Genomic DNA, 19,744 nt, shown 5'->3' with positions numbered 1-19,744 from the left:
GCGTTACCTGCGAGGAGAAGGAGCCTGCCCGGCATCTCCCACCCGGGTGCGAAACTCTCCCGCCCGGCGAGCCCCGAGCCGGAGCGGCCGGCGGGGGAGGGGCCGTGGCGGCTTCGCCTCCGGGAAACATTCTCAGAGCCCATTGGCTGCCTCGCCGCCCCACCCCTCCTTCTCCCCGCCCCTCCCCGGCAGCTCCGCGCGCCCATTGGCGGCGGCGGCGGTGACGCGCGGCAGGCCGGGCCGAGGAAGCGGAGCGAGGAGATCACTTGCGGTGGCAGCGGGGCCGGTGCGAGTCGTTCCGCCTCCGCCCCAAACTCCGCACCCCTCTGCCTCGCACAGAGGCAGGCACTGGGCGCTGCCCGCCGCCTGCGCCGCGTTCCCAGAGCGGGTCTGCCCGCCGCCGCCGCTGCCCCTGCCCTGCGTGACGGTCGTTGTCCCGCGCACCTGGCTGGCCGCGGGGGGCAAGGGATGGGGGGAGGGAGCGACGGCGCCTCGAGCGGGTTCGCCTTGCCCTTGCGCGCCGCCGCGACCGTTAGCGTGACCGTTACTAGCGAGTGAGCCGTGGCGCGCGGGGGCTTCCCAGCGCGGGGGGCTCGTCTGGCCCCGGGGAACCTCGCGGGCGTGGGTAGCGCGTGTTTCCTCACAGGCCGGGTTCCTGCCGCGACGGGATTAGGAGAAGCGAAAATCCCCCTGGGGAAAAAAAAAAAAAAATACGGTACAAAGGCAGTAGGGTGGTAGCGCGGGGAGGGGAAGACTCGCCGCCTCGGGCGGGAGCCGTGAGTGCCGTAGGCTGCTTTCGGGGTTGAGCCCGGCGCTGCAGCTCTCGGGCGCGTTTAGCAAAGCGCCTTTCTGATCCCCGCCTCTCTTTCCCGCTGAGGCCCCGGTCCGGCCGGGCTTGTGCTCCCCGCAGGACGGGTACCATAAGGAAGCGATAAAAAGGCTTTATGAGGTGTACTTCATTCGCGCGTTTCATCATTGCGTTTTTCCTGTAAGAAAGTGTGATTAAATGCCGAACTGTACCACCAAACGTTCGGCAGAAGCTTCCCTAAAAACCAGTAAAATCTTAATACACCGAAACTGGATGAGAAATCCTGGCTGCGAGCCAGGCAGAGACATACAGTTTGGAGTGGGATTTTTGAGATCTTTGCGTTATCAAGTGTCAAATTAACAAGGTTATTTTGTAGCTCCTTCGAGGCTTTAACTCTCAAGTGGAAATGCTACTTTGGGAGGGCTTCAGTGGTAGCCACCCATAATTGTCTGCTTGACGCCTGCTTTGAAACAGCTGCTGTTGTGCCATGGACAGCTCAGCTGCTTGTGAGGCAGCAGCTAAACCAGCACGATTTCCAGGCTAGTATATTATTCAAGTATATGTGAAGCTCCTGTTTTTAAGATGGTAGTCCGTAACTTACGCTTGTTCAACAGCCACCAGAAAGCATCTGAGGTGCTTCTGGGTTGGGAAGCAGTGGAAAGCTGGTGTCCTGCTGTCACCAAGCACGCGAAGCTCTCTTCACTGATCACAGACTTCTGGTCCCTTTGTTACAAGAGCTAAAATAAATACACAAAGGCTGTGACCTGCAAACCAGTAAATTGTGCCTCGTACTTTAAAATGATCTTGTCCGCTCTGCCCTTGTCCCCGACTTAGTGATATAGGTGGGCATAATCAGTAAGCTTATAATTTAATCATAAAATGATAGAGATGAAAGATGCCTGTATGACTTTTTGATCGGACTGCCTTATAAATGCAAGATAAAATGTGAGATAATCTGTAACAGCATGCTTTCTAGGTTTTCTACTCCTAAAATGCAAAGTATTGAGATTTATATCACTTCCTAAAAATGGCTGGTTTACCACATTAATTTATGATGAGGAAATACTGGTTGATGACTGTCACATTTCCTTACTGATTCAACTTACGCCTGCCCAAGCTATCCCAAATAAGTATTATCAAGTCAAAATCTTGTCAACTATCTTTCCAGTCTTTCCAAATCCAACAGTCTTCCTGAGATCACAATATTTATAGATGTTTTAAATAGTTTGTGTTTGCTAATGGAAGGGTCCCAACTCAGAAGAGAGGGGTCCAATTTAGAAAAAAAATCCTTGGTTCGGAAAGGCAGTCTATCATGTATTTAATCATCTCTAAATTCCAATGAAGTAAAAGAAATTTCAGTTCATGCTTAAATTTGCACATACGTAAGAATTTATTTTAAGCATATGTAAATATACGTAAGGTTCTGTGAATCAAGGTTGAGATTTGCCTCACTGGACTAACTGTGACAATTGCCAGACTTATACTAGTTGAGTCACTGTCACATTTCTGTGTTACGTTTTGTTCTGTAGAGGGTTTAACTTTATCACATTTGCTGATGTATCTATTTCTACTAATGGCCCATTCACATCAGATACTTGTCTTAGTAGCTCCTTTGCTCATACTTCTTACACATCTGCACATCCTCGATCTATGCTTTATAACCGGAATCTCATTTGTTCAGTGCAAGTCTGCTGATATCATCAGTTCTGGTCAAATTTATATATATCCACACAGCCAGATGCACAGATGGTATTAATCACCTCATCACCACTTATGTCAATACAACAATACTGATTAACATTTCCTTATAAACCACACAACATATACAGAAGTCCATCCTTCCCATTATTTTACATTTTGAAATAAGCCTATCTCTTAGGTTTTTATTATTTTGCTTTTTATAATATATCAGCTTTTACAATGACCTTCTGTTTTAATTCATGTAAAGAACTGCAGAGCAAATACCTGTTCTGGAGAGTTCCCTAGTTCACTCAAAGTCTGATTCAAATCAGCTACAGTTGCATAATTTATCTCCAGTCTGCTTCTTTGGAGGGTTATAGCACTTCAATTTAAAACAGTTCCTAAATAAAACACTATTTTTTTTTTTAAATCTGCATTTTCTGGGAGGGTATATGTATGAAGTGAGTACCTCCCTGCTCTGTAGTTTTCTTGGCATGCTAAACTGATCTACATAAGTGGCTATTGCATCCTTATTTTTAGCAGCCTGCCATTGCAGATCTGCACAAAGGCCAATCTCTCTTTCATAAGAAAGGAGTGTACAAAAGACATCATATTTCAAGGGATCAGCATCTGCGAGTATTGCAGTGACTTTGCAGACAAGAGAATAAAATGTCAGGGACTATGGTAATGAGAGATTCAACCAAAATGTTTCAGAAGCCTAAAAAGACTGTCAGTCTTTACCATAGTTGTTTTTGAAACAGCTGCATCTTCTCCATGGCCTGGATTTTGCCATCATAAATATAGGTGTGGCCATTGAGCACAACTGCTCCTAACTGTAGGTAATCAGCTGGCTGCTACCTGTTGCATGGTTGGGGCACGCACAAGCATTGTATATGCAAATATTTGCAGTGTAAGATGCCTATTTGCACTGCTGCTGTTAATAGTACTTTGATGGTCTCTTTCTCTAGGCAACTTGTGTTCCAAGTATGTGTTGTGCTACAAGGTATCTTAAGTAGCAGAAGGTCTTAGCTAGCTTGTTTTGTACATCATGTTTTGTACACGTGTGTGTATGCACACATATATGTATGTAGACACAGGCAAACTCATATGCCTGTTACAGTTGCAGTGTTGACCAACCATAAGTCATAAAAACAAAATACAAATGAAACAGAAGTTAAGCAAGATTGGTGCAAGAGGAGTGGAATGAATGGAGCCGCCTTTCCCATTTTTTCTTCATATTTCTACACCTCCTTGCTTTAGTAACTGCAGTTCCCCTCATGACCCATGAAAATGACTTTGTTAAGATCCCCCTGTATTCCTCACTTTTTGCTTTTTGGCTTGCCACCTGTTCCAGATTCACTTTATCTTATGACTGACCAGAGCTATGAGCATGTTCCCTGGTGAACGGCCTGCCCAGACTAATAGAACTAGCGACAGCTGGATCTCTCCGAGAAAGTGTCTGTAGGGTGGCTGTGATTTACACAGCCATTATGATATTTATGCAATGCGTAGGAACTGAACATGCTTGAGGCCCCTGTACTTTGCTAACTCTGGGTTAAGTGGGACAGAAGTTATTAGAAGAGGATTGACAGACAGACCCCACAACTTTAATTTTCTTTAGAATCGAGGCTTCCAGTCAAGTAGTGGATCCTTCAGCCTTGCTACTGTAGACACATCCTTGCTCACTGGTTGAGAATGAGCAGATCCATTGAAGACTTACTGCTACTCCGTATAATGTTTAGGGTAGATTTGAAGAATTATGGCTCACAGTCTTAAATTATGTTAAAGTATGTATTTAATCACACACACTCTCTTTCCCCCAAATAGGTAGCTAAGAAATATCTTTTAAAAATAGTAGTTAATTCTGAAAGTGAGAATTATGCTCTGCTGTACAGGTGGTTGTGAAATGTGTTCTTATCAATATAAAATGAAAATGTCCTAGCAGGTCAAAGACTTGCGAATAACAAAGATGCTGCTGTTCTGTTGTTCTCTGAACCATAAGAATCCTCATCACTACTCTTCGCTACAGTTCTTTAGACATAGTACAAGATATACTTTAGCTTTTATAGGAAAAATAAAGTATCGTCTATCAATAATCAACCTAAGTCTTTCAGAGGAAGTGCCAATGTAGCTATGCCAACTCATTAAAAGTTCAGCAGGAAGCCTGAACTACTTCACTCTGTGCATCTGCCTAGCTTTTGTTATGTAAGAGAAAATACAAAGTTTTCACTTAATTGTGATAAGTTTTTTTCCCTCCACCCTCTTTTTGCCAGACACTGAAATGAAAATAACTATCTGTGCTTGACACAAAGAAGCAGAAGATAAAAAAGAAAATTTAAATGGAAAGTGGAACTCTTAAATCATTTTCAAAGGTATTCAAATTTCCTTCCTAAAATTATTTCAAGCTGTATGAGGCAAAGATTGGAGACATGTAGTCAGAATGATTGCATGTACTAACATTATATGATTTAAGAATATTTCCAAGTTTTACATTTAAAAATTGTATTGTCCTAATCAAAAGGCTGTACAAGCATCTCTGCTGTCAGAATCAATTTGTAATTCATTACTTTTGTCCTCCAGTTTAATAGTCTTTTATCTACACACACATATATAAATAAAAATATAAATAGGCACTTTTAAAGACTGCTGTATCTGTCAGGGTTAAATTGATTGGAACTTTATTGCACACTATATAAAATTGTATTGGGCAATACATTAGAAGATTAGGGGAATTATAATCTGCTGGAAAATCCAACAGCATCTAAAGTAGCTTTTCTTGAAAAGCATTTGCAACTGTGGTCAGAGAACCAGAAAAATTATTTGCCTTTCCTTGCATTATGTAACGTTAGCAAATTGGACCTTTGTTTTGCACTCACATGGTCATTCGCCTAAGTGAAATATAAGTGTTGAATATAGTAGGTCAGTCAGATGATGTCATTTTGTACTGAGTAATATAAAATGATGATGTGAGGTACGAGAAACAATGAACTGAGGCCTGTACCTTTTTTCTGTATAAAGGTTCCCTCCAGCTATTTTTAGCTTTTCAGCTACGTGTCTAACCTTGTCTTTTATTCCATTTTCACAGACCTACTTCCCTCACAATGGGTTCCATGAAATCCTGAAAGTTCATCTGCATGCAAGAACTCCGTGACCAAGACCTGTATTTAAAAAGTAGGAGGGAAAAAAGGATCTTTGAAGCTAACTCTAAAAGTGATAGGAGAACTCTAGGGAAATACATACAATGAAACACTCCATAATATAATGAAAAAGAGAGAGAAGCTAACAGTGCGTGATTCATATGAACCCAGTTTATAACTCATAAATCAAAATCTGTATCGAAAGGTCTTAAAACTACATCAGTGTTGGAGGCAAAGCTGGTAAGCAGCATGATCTGACAGGAAGCTATTAGACAGCATCAGCCTGCAGACCAGGACATCAGACACTAACACTGCCATAAAATGCAGAAGTTATTTTAAACTTTTCTTGTTACTGGTATTTGTGAAATGAAATTGTTATTCTTACTAAAATCATTTTGTTCCATAGACAGGTGTGGCTGTAAGCATGAGATCATACAGTGATGCTTGCATTTTAGCATTTACCCAAGAAAGCACTGAGAAATTTAAGATATATGAGTTATTGTGGATTGTAGTTAGAGTGGATGCTTTTAGATAATTTCCAGCTGTGATTGGTAAATAACATTTTTCTTTCCCTTCTTGCTCAGGGTAATTACGGCTGTATAAGAAATTTAAGAAAGAATAGTTTGTCTTTTTTTTTTTTTTTGCATCTAGAGTGCTTGGCAAAGGAAAGCATCTTGTTTTTGAGGTGGAAAACCTGAAGAATAATGAGATAAAGTCATTTATCCATGATTGCACAGCAATTCAGTAGCAAGAACAAGAAACAGAACCCAACAGAGCTGGTTGTAACATGATGTTTTCCTTCCTGTGAGGAATTCTGAGGTTTTGGAAAAACTTTTTCTGAGCTGACGGAAGAAAGGTAAACCCCCAGTATTTTCATAGGACACAGACAGCCTTCTCCTTCTCCTGCCCATCCAAGAGAGCTCCATCTCAGGAGAAACAAGACCAAGTTTTTAAGCTAACCATTTATCTTCTGGAAGGCTTTTTGTGCCCGGGAAAGTAGAGTTGATAGGGCATCCCTGTGCAGGCTGCCATAGTCTGAATTCTGTGGTGCTCTCTGGCTCTCTAACTAGGGAGAAAAAAGATGATTCTTTTCTCTCCCCCCACCCTGACTTCAGTTCTGTTGTTCCCGGACTTGAAGATTTTTTTCCCATTATTTTGACTTTTTCCTGTGAGGAAATTATTCAGAAATATTTCACAACCAGTTTTATAACCCTATTCAGGTGGCTCCTAAAACAGCCCCTTATTCATAAATTGGTCTGAATAATATTTTGTCTGTTGAGCACCTGAGTTTGTACAGAGCCTGTCACATTTTTCTTATTCTTCTGTTGCCTACTTGGCCCTAAGTAATTTTTTTTTCCTGGTAAATTAGGGCCTATGGGTCAGATTGCTATTGTGATAAATACTATAAAAAACATAGGAAAGACAGAATTCCTGCCCCAAAGAGATAATTTGTGCCTCAGAATTTTGCAACATTTAAATGGGTAGAGCAGCTTTTGTTTAATGTTTTTTTTAGTAGATCTTGTGAGGAGTAAGACAGGGCCATCCTTCCATTGGTGGTGGTCTTTTGCATGGACACAGGCAAACTATTTATGTGCTTTTCTGTTCTGATACTGCTAAAGAGCTCATTAAATCTCCTTTATGCAAGGAAGGCCTGAGGGCTATTAATTACTCAGTTTTTCCATGTATAAAATGGGCAGAATGCTATTAATCTGTTGACAAGTCTGCAGGAAGCTGTCCAACTGTGAAATGATACTGAAAATTTCATTTTCTCAGAGATATTGTCATCTCCTCACATTTTTTTTTCTAAATAAGTTAGGAAAGCTCTTCTCATTACCATGGAGACTAATATTTTATTGCAAAGATTGTAATTGCAAGCAAGTTTCAAGGTTGCAAGCAGATTTTCCAGAAATCAGATCAATTGATGAAGTACCTGCACTCAGTGTCGGCTGCTGCAGTGCACATCACTTTCATTCCGAGTCTTATTTACATTCCAAGCCCCAGGGCTCGGCTGCCAGCAAATCAATTGTGGAATTGTTGGGCTGTGATAGATTCTGAACAGGATAATAAAGGAAAAATAACTTCACTGAAGGGTAAACTTGCTTGCATCTACTCCAGGGTGCGTCAGAGTAGCAATGTGTGTGCAGGCAGTGAGTGCAAAAGAGCTGGTGACAGGATCGTATGTTGGCTTACCCATAGCAGGTTGTTCTTGTAACCACAGCAAAAGATAGATGGCTCAGTGCATCACAAATCAAGGCCTGCCTAATAATAAGCATCTCTTACAATTATTCAGTTTGATTTACTGAGAAAGAAAAAGAACAATCTTACTGCCTTTTTTCCTCACTTATTTTTTTTAACACATCAAAAAAAGAGAAGGTTAATTAATATCAAAAAAAGACAAAAAGAAGAAGAAATGGCTCCAGTCTGCTAGCTGGAAGTAAAAATATTAACAATGCACTCCAGTCCCACTCCCTGAGGCAAATATATGGAGAGCTTTCAGCAAGTTTGTCTCTTTGAACTTTCTGTAGGAACCTTCAGGCAAAATCCAAAGACATAAGAGATTTCTTGACTGCATCTCTGTGAAAGGACATTTCCACTCTTATTTCTTACTTTTGTATTTATTCCCTCCCAAGTCAGTCAGAAACTTGAAGAAATTCTTCCACAGATGCAATGGCCTACATGCTAGGAAATTATCTAACATAGTCCAGGCATTGGTTATTTTTAATAAAGAGATCTGTGGCTTTAAAGAGCCCTTGACAACCCACATGTGTTTGGAGCATTTACGTGTTTTTTCAATATCCACTTGAGGACCTAGTTCTGAAAAGTGCCAGGTGCTCTTGTGTGCATTGACTTCAGTAGCAGTAGTCGTATAAAAGCAGATCAACACTTCGGTGAGGAAGATCAGAACTAGGCAGAACTGCAGCCCTAGCTAGTATCTACAGGCATGCACATTATCTTCTAAAGCTTCCTTTTCCAAATGCAGTTAGTTTGGAAACCATTTTGCAAGATACCAGCTATCTCTGAGCAAGTTTGCTGTGTTTCACAGGATCAGGCCTTGGTAATGCCATGTCCCTGACCTCATGCGAACAGTCTGGCATGTCACAAGTATGCAGTCCTATACTCACTTGGCTAAATTATCTCTTGGTACAATGCTATAGAGAGATGTCAGAAAGCTTGTGTAGCTTTAATGAATGAACAGTTCTGAAGGAGCAAATTGATCCAAAAGGATAATTTTTCTGTTCCTACAAGACTATCATGGTGCTCACTAACAACAGAAATAAATACAGACAAAGAGCCTAATACAAGACCACTAAACTCGTTTGATGCAAAATTATAAGACAGAGGTTTAGCTATATTACTCTCTTAAATTCTGGATTTCATGAGAACTCATACTGGAACTCCATATTCTGAAAATTTATTTTAAAATACATTACTTTCTTTGTGTGTTTTATTAGCATATCACATTGGTTGAAATACTGGGCAGTAGTCAACAAGTGGTATACTGAAACATGAATAAGAGTTATGTCTCCTCTATTTAACACAATGAGAGAGAAGGGAAAAAGAAGATAAGGAGAAAAAAAAATTAAGACCCAAGGCAATAATTATAGCAGGCAATAATTCCAATTATATTGTCCCAGAAAGTTCTATAACATGAATTTTTAAACATTTTCTTTCATGCAGTTGTGGTCCCCTAAATATGTGGCAAAAGATTAATAGCTGTTGACTGCAATAATAACAAAATTTTTTTGTGCAACTCACTTGTGCTCATGCCATTGATTTTATAATTCCTTCAGGAATCATTATTTTATGTTTAGGTTCACCAAGTCTCATTCTGGAATGGTGCATCATAATCTGTATCAAATCCTTTAAGTAGTAAGGTAAAGATGGTTCATACATGATAAGATTTATTTTAAGTATTTATCCATCCTGGAAATGAAAAATACCAACAATTTTGAGAAAGAATTTCTAAAATAATTTTTAAAAGGCTGCAGGCTTCTTCTGAATGGTAGATAGAAAAGGATTTAAGATTGCATAGGGTCAAAACATATTGATATAATTATACCAGTGGCTTTCCATGCTGTTATACACTCCATAGTTTTGGAAAAGGGATTTCAGCTTCTTGAGCAGTGAAGCTGCTGGCACCATTCATGTGCACTACCTTCACACATCATTGCATCCATCTTCAAGCTGAGAGATGAGCAATAAGCTCCCTAGTTTCAGCTTGATTTTTATCAGTGCAGCATTACTGCTTCCTGCTTCATTCTGGTCTTCATTCTCTGACGAGGAAAGAAACAGGAACATGTGGGGAAGGGAGGAGGTTTTCCCAATGGCTAACTTTCCTCTTGTTCTAAATTCCCCTGTGTGGCCCCACTGCCTACAAGTAGAGACTAACGAGACTAACATTATCAGGCTACTGTGAATTCCCACCACAAAATCAAAACTCATTATCTGAATTCCATGCAAATAATGCACCTCTAGGCCATCCACTTTTATTATCACCTTTGTTTTGGTTCGTTTTGCTCTTGAAGGTATGTTGAGATCTCACATTAAGCCATCTGTCTACTTCAAAAGGTATGTTTCTCACGGAAAGGATCTTTTCTGCATGTTGTCACGTCAAAGGCTTTATATCATTGGTAGTAATAATATCACTCCTCCTTTTTCTTGTTTCTTTACTATATTGAAATTGTGGGATGGCTTATTTTGGAACAAGGTAACAGCCCTCAGCCAAAATATGCTGATACTAGGTAAATTGCTCTCTGTGCACCCATTTCTTGAAAGAGCCAGCTCTCACCTTCAACCTGATAGAAAACCAGGACTAAGAGCTTGGGTGGACATGTTTCATTTGGCAAAGTTTAACATTTCCACCAGCCCATCTCTAAATTTCATGCTAGAAATTTCAGTGAAGAGAGGCCAACCTGGAATAAGTTCAGTGTGCAAACCATTTGGTTGTTGTTCTATTTATGCAAAAATATTTTTATTTTATGGTATTAGTGGAATTATCAAGGCTCAATTGTTGTCTTCTTCCCTGAAACTAAAATTTTTTAACCTTTGGCTTGGATAATTTAACTGCCCAAATAAACACATAGACTGTACTTGAATAGTTCTTATACCTAATTCTCTTACAAGCAGCAAAGAAAGCAAGTAAACACATATGAATATAATTTTTACCAGTTACTTTCTAAATCTTTAAACACAGAAGCCCCAGTAACAGTTTGTTACAAAAACAGCTACTTGAGGAGCTGCTTTCTGCAGGTAAATCTAGATCTTGCAGGCAGACCTATGTTCCATTTAGGCATTCTAGGCTCTTCCCAAGGGCACATTGCTGCCACTTCACACAAGTGTTGATTCAAGGGAGATCTAGAGCATCAAAATTGCCTGCTTTAGATCTGTACACCAGCTTCGTCTTCGTTTTTGGTGAATCTCGGGTTTTGGAAGCAGGAAACCTGCTAAAAACTCTAGTGAACTATGTATTATTGGGTTTAAAACATGCAAAAGCCTAATCACTGCAAATTCATTCAGTATTGTTTGACAGTGTGTGTTACCAGTAATAATTAAGTCATATCTTAGCAAGAAAAGGGTTCTCATAGGAGCTCCCCAAGGGCCACTTAAGCTGGTGATGGTGTGTATGCACTGGAGAAAGACCATCAAGGTCAATTGTGATACTTGAGGAAATCCTTCTCAGTATGAATAAGGATGGATAAGGAATCCATACTCAAATTTGGGAGATTTAAAAATACCATTTAAATGCAGATTTATCATCATTCTTGTTTCCCCTAAAGTTAATTACGTCTCTGATTTCAGTGTGCCATATAGCAGGGTGACAATGACCTTTTTTCCCCATAAGCTCACTGTTGGAAGGGCTGTATGAAAGCACCCCTTGGCTTTTATTTTTCAGGAGTATAGGAAAGAAAGAGCAATGATCATGAAAATAATGTTCCTGTTTCTGAATTCAGCTTGCTATTTTCTGCGTTGGGTTTATTGTTCTGAGTTCAGCCCCATGCCAGTCAAACAAAATCCCAAATCAGCAAAGACTATATACACAAAAATAAGGCTGAAAAAAATTGGTTATTTTATTGGTATAGAGCTATATTAATGTATGACAGGAACAGAGTAATCTCTACCTGTACCGCTTTCACAAGGCTGAGAAGAAGGGGGGCAGGCATAGCTTATCAGAGGGGGACAGTACCTCAAGTGTGTAATTTACAGCAGGATGAGGTACCAAATAGGTAAAGTCAGTGATCATAGATTTGTTTGTATGTGTGTAGACATATTTATACACAGACATGCACACACATTTATGCATACATACATTTTTTTATATATATACATTTTTATGTATATGAGTGAGTGACTGTAATGACTGCTCAAAACATCTTCTCTGGAAACATGCTTGGAGGGGAGTAAGAGCAGTTTTTTAGCCATCTTCTGATAACTTCATTGTTATTTCTGAGCATTGGCCATACTGCTATCCTTTTCTATTGTATTCATACAGTACACTGCAGTTATTGTGGCTTTGGCATTTTTACCTTAGAGATTTTAAGCTTCTTTATTGCAAGAGAAGTTTTCTGGCTCTCAGAACTCAATGTCTATTACACAACTGACTGTGATTTCAGAGGATTGGATTTGTATTGCTAGACCCAGCTGAAGATCTTCTGCAGTAGGGATAGTGCTTGTTGGTGTAACAGGAGAACAGGATTGTGGCTGGACAGCAGAGCAAAACACTTACGTGCACAGTAAGTGTATTCTTCAGACTGTGTCCATTTCTTCTTTTGTCTTGTTAAGCTTTCAGTTTAGTACAAGTCCAGAAGGGCTGTAGGGGCACTTATGCACTAATGTATGAAAAACCAGAGAATAGTTTTGACTGACTGAGGTTAGAAGTAGATTTGAATAAGGCATCATGACTTGTTTTCTCTTTGTATACCCATGTACATATGAATATGTTTGGTCCATATGCAATATGTTTTGTTATAAAAGAAAAAACAAAGTTCAGGCAAGTCCTACTCCATCTAAAAACAGTGCATACATTCCTATGGGCTTTCAGTGGGCTGAGGTTTTCAAAGACAGCTTGGATAAACTAAATACAGAGCAAAGACTTGTCATATTTGACTTTTAGCAGTATACTTATGATGAAAACATGTAGCAGTATATACATTATTGAACCAGCTAGCAGTGAAGCTATTTTTGACAAGTATATTTAAGTATAGTGCATATGCAAAGTATTTCTGTGGCTTCTCCCAAAAGATAACCCAGTCCTTTATAGGGATAAACAAAATGTCCAGCCACCCGCTAGATGGTGGCAAGGAGCATAGTTAGGTAAAATGGTATTTATAGCAGTGTATGTGTTATCATTTTAGCAGCAGAATCAGATTAATCTGCCACCAGATTCTCCCCCATAGGTAGATGTTAGAGCTAATCCTGCTGAATAGTAGGAAAGTCTTTGTAGCGGTGGTCTAGGACAATAGGCTTGCCCAGTTAGCCATGCTGTAGAGAAGCAAGAAAAGGAATACTTGGGGTGAGTGTGTGGGTGCTAAATGGTACAAACAGTGCTGCAGTTGAGATAACCCAGCAACAAATATATTTACCAGTGGTAGCTTTGTTACAGAACTGCAAGAGTGCACTGATACCTTCAGAAAAACAGAACACACGTGGCAGCGAATGTTTCTTGTTCCTAAGACAGAAGAGTGAGCCAGGCGAGTTAAAATACCAAAACAAATGCTAGATGACAGCTGAAGTGCCTCCCTGTGTCTTCCCTCTCACTGACCTGTGCTGCATTTCATGAATCCCCTTCAGCAGTGGCAGGTGAGGGCCCTCACAGATATACAGCCAAAACCATCAGCAGTGAACCCAAATAACTCTTTCCTAGAAGGCATTATGCAGAGCAGATCTAGAACACCAGATTCTTCATTTGTTGCCACAGAGGTGATGATATTAAGGGAAGCAGTAAGCAGGAAACAATGTGTAGCTCACTTCTGAAAGGGTAATGCTGAACACAGAAGGCACCTGTACCACCTGCATACCCTGTTATAAAAACAAGGCAGCTACCACAAAAGGATTCTGGTGTTCCATATATGTTATACATATATCTGCTGCAAAGGGCTGGTTTGTGTACATCGCTGATGAATTTGATTGCCTGTTTGTGAACACAGCTACAGAAGTGCTGAGGGATCAGCAGAATCTAACAGCAGAATTTTGCTTTCACTTATAAATAGAACAGGGGTCCCCCACCAAGATGGTATGTGGGTCATAAGTAACAAAACAGCATAGAAAAGCTGCCCAAGAGGCAGAGTATCTGCTATTGCGTCTGGTGAGAATTGGCTGCTGCAGCCACTGACAGAGGCTGAATATAAAGAAAATCAGTCTCACATTGTTTAAGAGAAAGGATGTGCATCGGTGGAAGATTTTCTTGCTACAGTCTCCAGGAAGCATAAAATACTTAGTAAATAAATACATTGTACATGAAAGTACTTTGCCTTAGCCCTAAACAAAATGTTTGCTGAGGGTTCCCACATTTTGATTCAATAGAAATGACCACAGTAAACTTTTAGGTGTCTTTATAGACATGTAATATTTCCTCAACGCTCCAAGAAATGTGGAAAAGCAAGCTGTCTGAGAGTGGTACTTTCAAGTGATTAATCGAATAAGTGAGTTTGATTATGAAAGAAGGGGGAGCACATTGGAGAGAGAAAGAGCAATGGGAGATGGTGTAACAAGGAAGGGAGGATTCTTCTGAGTCCACTTTAGATACCTACACTGCAGTCTGACAACTCATCTCTCCAGTGAGGGGCTAACAGAAAAGCTGGATATTACCCTTCTGCCATCCACACAACATGTTTTGGCACAGGTGGAGCTGAGTATCATTCCACGCTTATCCTGTTATAGGATGCTGTGTAGAGCACTGCCCTGTCTTCAATCCCATGTTGTAAGCAGCATCTTTAATCTGGATGATAGCTCATCCCCTGTGTCATTGCACATCCTGACCTTCTCACTAGAGTAGACACTCCATATTTACCCCTGCGTTATGGTATGGCTCTTTTTACTAGAAAACCTTTCCAACAACAGCTGCCATGTAAATTTAGTCTGCTATGGTCTGTCTGCTTAATGATTTCTTCCATTTAACTACCTTGCTACACAACAGATGCTAACAGAGTGCTCCTATCTTCTGTTTCAGGCCTTATAGCACCAAGCTTACCCAGAAATAACCAAGTTTGATATTTTTAAAAAATGATATATTTTCTTGTATAGCTTTTAAACCACCAGTGATACACAGAGCAAGCAAATAAAAGGCTCTATAGATTGCCTGTCTGGAACACCTTATGTTCAAAACTCTTGTAATGTTTTCCCTAGCACACAATTCAAATACATTAAGAATGACTGACACTTGCAGTCACATATAATTAGGTCAAACAAAAATGTCTATAGGATGATGAAGAATGCGTTAGGAAGGTCTCTGCTTCAATCACAATGGCTGGTTAAAGTCACAAGGGTTATAACTAGCTCTCAATTCCACTCTGCATTAACAGCTATCCAGAAAATGTTGTCCAGATCCTTCATTGTACTCTAAATTAATGAGTAATCCCCTCTACCTCCCCCCCCCCCAAAAAAAAAAGAAAGAAAAAAAGAAAAACAGAAAAGAACAAGTGTTTGCTTGTTCTTACCAGCAACAGAAATGCTATTTTGACATTGCTGCCCACTGGACTGAGTGAACAAGGACCATGTTGGACTTTCAACCAGACTGTCTTCTGAATGATCCTTCAAATACATTTATGTTGCTGACTCTCAAGTATATAAGATGATGCTAGGCAAGTCATGCTGCTAAATATTCTTACAGTTACAGAGGAGACAAAGCAGTAAATTTGCTATTGCCGTCCTCTAAGTTTATGTCTGATTTAGACCTAAAACTCTGGGTCACAATCATTTACTCCTACACAACTCCTAAAAAGGCTAGGGGTTTTCTCTCTGCTGTGGGAATGCTGCCAAGGTGTAACATTTCCAACAACCATTCATTTCCAGACCACGACCAAGTATGTCTATGTGATGTGTTGAGGGTGAATCAGTGACTTGACGGCAAACTGTCAAGACTAAATTTGTGAGTCATGCAGAACAGTCTGTCAGTGTGAACTCAGCAGAACATACCCTGCAGATCTATCAGAAGCCTACGTTTTGTGTCATACTTGCTTGATCAGCATACCTGAGGACACATGGACAAGAGCACCAGGAAGCTATTGTGTATACAGTAAATGAGTGGGAGGCAGAACTTACCATGCTCACAAGAATTCTTACACAGCATTATAGACAAAACTGTTGTCTTGTTTAACCACCACACAAACTCTTTGTTTGATAGCTAACTGCTTGATATTCCTTTCATACATGTTCCCAAGCTCTGGAGAATTTTCTGGTTATCAACAGGCTATGCAGAGTGAGTGCCTCTTTTAATATGCCTTACCTTTGGAAAAGATTGCACCCCTTTAGGAAGTTCCTGCTTAAAAATGGTATCCTGAGTATCTTGGAATTTACAATTTCTCAAGGCAAGCAACGTCACTCTAGAAATGATGGTACATTTTCAGGTTGGTAGAATTGCAAAATCTTGCAATGCACAGAGTGTCCTGTTCATTCCTTTTCCTCTCTGCTGGAACTGCTCCTGAAGATGTGGAGTGGAGTTCTGAATGGGATTTACATCACCTCTTCCGAGAAGACCATCAGACAACAGACAGTGGTAAATTTACATCACTTATCTACATCTAAGCTACTCGTTCTGAGCTTCTATACACTAAACAGGAAGAAAAATAGGTATCTGTAGGTCCCCAGACTTATTTTAGAGATATGCATTAATAGAAACTGAATCGTAATCTAACAAAGTCTGTCTCCTTTGACACTAGGAACTTTGTGTCAGTTCTCAGGCATGAGATCCTCCCAAAGACAGTTCCAGGAGCCAGTCCCTGACAAAAGCCTCTCAGTGTAACAGATTTTTTATTTTTTTTACTTAAAAGCTTAAATACACGATACAATAAGCATATAAAGAATAATGCAATACAGATAGTACATTAAGAATTCATATCTTCGATAATATGAAATGCATTAACAATAATTATGACAATAATAACTAAGGGAGAAAAACAAATTAAAAGGAGAGAACAAAAGTTTGAATTCAAAATGTACATTTTACCCAACATATCATTATTAGATATTTAACCTGTTGTGGATGAATCTTGTCTAATTTGCCTAAGTTTAAAGATAAAAAGTTTAAAGAGTGGCTTGGGAAAGTCTGCAGATGTAAACCACAGCATGAGCACTGATTCAATGGTGAAGAAGAACTGCTGCAAAGCATAATTCTTCTGTTATTATTTTAACTCTGATATAAAATCAGCTTAATATATATAATCAGATATTATCAATACTAAATTATATTAGTCTATACAAGGTAGATGAATCTATCTACTTATAATACAAAACTGTCTCACATGAGCTAAATGTTAAAAAGCCCATTTGTGAATGAGCTGGCTTCTCTGATTTTGCTCACAGGAAGCTCTGCACATTTCTTGAGTGTGAATGTTCTCACTACCAATGTTTTCTGGTCATCTGATTTCCTGTATAAAATTTTTATCCATGCATTGTTAAAGAGCTGCTTATATTATTAACTCATAGTATTTAATGAAATAGGGTCTGGTGTATGAATTAAGATTTATTAACGGACCTACAGAAGCCTCTAGATACTCACCTCATACCTGTCATCTATTTCTGCAATGCTTCTGAATCAAACCACAGATCCAAAGCCTTGAGAACCTTTAGAGGTGGTTGAATGTGGATAGAAATCCAAAAGAACTCCACACAGTATTAAAATTTGCAGTTCAGTCTCATCTCTCATTTTAACACCAGTTATATACATGATCTTGAACATCATTTACTTTTCATCTCAAGTCCGAACCCCTGTGGATAATTTCAACTACTTTATTCTTGCACTCCAACACTGGTCCAAAATCCATTGGCTTCAGCAGGAGCTTTTCAAGTGACTTTCAAATGAGCTTTGGAACAGGTCCTCAGTAAATATGGATCAAATACAGGGGAAAACAGTTTCCTAGGACATTCACTGTTTACCATTACATAGCCTCTTCAGCTTTTCTCTCAGAAATTTTTTCAGATCAGTTGAAAGACCTTTTTCTCTTGTTAATAAAACCACATTTAAAATATCTCCTGCAATGGCACCTGCTGCTACCAGCTGCAAAATACCCTATTACATTATGCATGATTCTTGACTGTTCAGAGTACGAAAAAGCCCACCCCACTACGGTCTAATGTATTGGGTCTGGCTGAGGTGGAGTTAATTTTCCCCCAGCAGCCCTCTCAGCGCTGGGCTGTGTATGGGTAGGAACAAGTTGTTGGTAACACCCCGGGGTTTTGGCTGCTGCTGAGCAGCGCTGGCACAGCACCAAGGCTGTCTCTCCTACATTGCCCCTCAGCAGTAGGCTGGGGGTGGGCAAGATCTTGGGACGGGACACAGCCAAGACAGCTGGCCCCAACTGACCAAAGGGGTATTCCATACCATATGACATCTGCTAAAATAAAAACAGTAAAAGCTAAGAGAAAGGAAGAGGAAGTGGGGGCATTTGTTATTTACGATGTTTGTCTTCCGGAGCAACTGCTACATGTACTGGAGCCCTGCTTCTTGGGAAGTGGCCGGACATCGCCTGCTGATGGGAAAGTAGAGAATAAACCTTTTGTTTTCCTTTGCTTCCACAAGCAACCTTTGCTTTTGCTTTATTAAACTGCCTTTATCTTGACCCATGAGTTTTTCTTCCATCTTATTTTGTCCCCCTCCCATCCTGCTGAGGAGGGAAGTGATAGAGTGGCTTGGTGGGCACCTGGTGTCAGGCAAGATCAACCTACCAAATCTATTAATGTTATGCTAAATGTTTGCAGTTTATTATTTCTGATAAATATAGCAATCTAGTGATATTTACACATTCATAAAAAGTGCATTGTTAATAAGGATACCTATTTGGTATTAAGAAAGTCAAATTGACATTGAACATCAGAGAGATGATTTTCAAGTGCATCTGTTTGCAAAGAGGCTTCACGTTAAAGAGGACTTGGGTAGTGGAGGTATTGCTTACTGGTCTGGGGTCATGGGTTACTGAGTAATTTTTCATCCTCCCCCTTTCATGTTTACAGATTTTGATAACTGTTGTGATTCACTGAACATAAAATGCATGCTTAACTGCATTTATTACCTTTACTAGTTATTTGAAAGGCACAGAACTGAAGAGTTATATATGAACAGTGTATCCTTTTAAAACATATTTAGTAGTGAATCTCTTGTGTTCCAAATTTCTGGCATTGGTTGGGCTTAAATTTTAGAATATCCAGCACTTTACTGGAAGATATAAAACATAAGTATAAAGAGAAGAAGATCAATATTATTTAGTATATGATTATGTATAAATAAATATATAATTGTAAATAAAAGTTAATAAAGATCAGAATGAATGCACAGAAAATGGAAATAATTGCTTTGCAGGCAGAAGCAAAACACATGAGGTTAATTTGCTCAGGGCGAAAGTATTGAGCAACAACAGCCCTACTAGTGTAACATCAACAGCATGCAAGATCAAATTATGATGGAAAGTATATTTTATGACATAAAGGTAAATTAAAATGGTATAAAATGCAATAAGTTTTGCTAAAGGAAGTTCATGCCAGAATAACTGGATTAATTTTTTTGATAACAGATTTTAAAAAGCAGAGATACATGAAAGGTCTAATTTGTTTGGTAACGAATGATGGGATTCATCTGACTAAATGCATGTGTCTGCTCTGGAGACATCTATTTCTAAACTAGTCACCTCATGCTCCCTTTTTAGCAATACCAGAAAAGAGTTCCTTTTAGGGCATGATTCATCCCATCCTAAAGTAAAAGTCTAAAATAAGTCAGATGAATCACAAGTGCTTATTTCTCTCCATTGACTGTAAAGTTAGCCAGGGGTGACTAGCTCAGCTACAGATGACCACCCTAAAGACATCTGAAGTTAAATGGGAGTAATCCCACTGAGACAGACTAATTTATGAGTAAAGCATCTAAAATGATGCCCGCAGGAAAGTGCTCATTAATAAAACAGAGGTATGAACT

The 19,744-nt window shown here is 39.7% G+C and overlaps 1 protein-coding gene across 1 annotated transcript in view; it reads right to left on the bottom strand.

Moving 5' to 3' along the window:
* The window catches only part of TMTC4 (transmembrane O-mannosyltransferase targeting cadherins 4), a 60,019-nt gene extending 59,929 nt beyond the window's left edge, over positions 1–90 (bottom strand). The window contains exon 1 of the mRNA XM_054841161.1: positions 8–90. The gene's annotated coding sequence lies outside the window, so the exon portion shown is untranslated. The remainder of the gene's footprint in view (positions 1–7) is intronic.
* Between the last annotated feature and the right edge of the window lie 19,654 nt (positions 91–19,744).

The sequence above is a fragment of the Grus americana genome, chromosome 1 (genome assembly GCF_028858705.1).
Source record: "Grus americana isolate bGruAme1 chromosome 1, bGruAme1.mat, whole genome shotgun sequence".
NCBI lineage: Eukaryota > Metazoa > Chordata > Aves > Gruiformes > Gruidae > Grus > Grus americana.
This window is presented reverse-complemented; position numbering and strand designations above follow the sequence as displayed.